The sequence below is a fragment of the Coenobita brevimanus genome, chromosome 22 (genome assembly GCF_032717465.1).
Source record: "Coenobita brevimanus isolate Jiangsu-jjx chromosome 22, ASM3271746v2, whole genome shotgun sequence".
In the NCBI taxonomy this organism is placed as follows: Eukaryota; Metazoa; Arthropoda; class Malacostraca; order Decapoda; family Coenobitidae; genus Coenobita; species Coenobita brevimanus.
The window spans coordinates 17,849,910-17,851,547 of NC_136975.1; the positions used below are offsets into that span (position 1 = coordinate 17,849,910).

At 44.7% G+C, this 1,638-nt stretch overlaps 1 non-coding gene across 1 annotated transcript; it reads right to left on the reverse strand.

Annotated features, from left to right (window-relative positions):
* Positions 1-1,244: 1,244 nt before the first annotated feature.
* On the reverse strand, positions 1,245-1,363 carry LOC145392562 (5S ribosomal RNA). The gene has a single exon (XR_013896004.1). It is a non-coding gene; the product is annotated as a 5S ribosomal RNA (ribosomal RNA).
* Positions 1,364-1,638: the final 275 nt, after the last annotated feature.

Below are 1,638 nucleotides of genomic sequence, written 5' to 3' on the forward strand. Positions count from 1 at the left end.
GGAAGTCCTCAAGTAGAACTCCTTGGTATTTCAATACTTTCGGGACAATTCGGAATAATTTGTGGAATCTAATGTTAGAATGGTAATAATTCTTTAGCAACATAAGACTAAAATGGAATACAGCTTAAATAAACAATTAAAATCTGGCACTAATGTTAAGAATACCATTTCTGTCAGAACACTAACGAATAATTTACAGCCATACAGTTCCTTTTCTGCGTTCTCCATAGACAGTGGCAGAAAGTGGGAAGGCAGCGTATTTTAGTAGGCTATTTTAAATGTGTATCAACAATTATGAGTGGAGACAATTATTAATCAGTGACAGACAGCTATTACTCTACATCTGACCAGTTACCCAGTAAGGGAAATCCTAGACTTAGGAACTAATGCAAGAACGAGGCCTGCCCGGATTCACAAACGGTCGCATGCTCTTGGCACCTCCCTTACCGGCCGCGCCGCTCCCTTTCGGCGTTAGCCGCGTAACACCGGTATGCACAAACTGTGTCGGCCGCCATTTTTTGTCATAGCGTCTCCCTTTCGCTAGGGGTCCTCTAGACCTCCCTTACAAGATCGTGATTCGGAAATAAAGGCACATCGTATCAATTACATGACCCCCGACCAAAACAATTATGAGATATGCGACATGAAGGGAATGTACACGTACTGTACCTATGTACGTACCGTACTTACATACACACCTGTGTACACACGTCTGGATCTACGTACGTACTTACGTACAAATCCGCGTACGTAATTACGTACGTATGTATTTATGTGTGAATGTATTTACGTGCCTACCTATGCACCCTTATACATACCTACGTACACTCCCATGCACGTTTTTACGTACGCACCAATGTACGTACTAGCGCATTCATGTACGTACTCACGTACGCACGTATGTACGTGCTTACGGAAGTACGTACATACGTACTTACGTACTTGCGTAAGTATTCACGTACGTAAGTACGTACATACGTAAGTATTCACGTACGTACTTCTCCAAGTATTCACGTACGTACGTAAGTGCGTGCTTACATGAGTTGACGTACGTACATAAGTACGTACTTATATTCATAGGTACGTAAATACCTTAGTCCGCCTTGGGATACATTTGTCCCTAAGTTTTCATTCATTCATTGCCAGACGCCATGCATCCCAAACGGGGTGGCCAACGGCTTAGAGTTAATTGTTTTACGGGGAGGGGCACTAATCCTCCACCAACCCCACTTGACACGTAGGGATGCCAACAGCATCTGGTGTTCCCAGGCGGTCACCCATCCAAGTACTAACCAGACCCAACGTTGCTTAACTTCGCTGATCGGACGGGAAGCGGTGTACTCAACGTGGCATGGCCGTTGTCCCTAAGTACGTACATGATTACGAGCGTAAATGCATATGTACGTATTTGTGTACAGTGTGTACTTGTTTTGTGGAGAGAGGGAGGGAGAGAAGGAAGGGGAAGATAGGAGAATGGGGGAGGGTGTGGTCTATTTAAATTCAGTCACGTGATAGATCGGTGCCTGGTGATTGATCGAGTAATTTTCCCCAGAAAAATCCCTGCTTGCTACGGAAGAGACTTGGAAGGGAGCCAAATACAGCGTTTGTGAATAGCCCTTGAGGGGTGATCGTTGACTC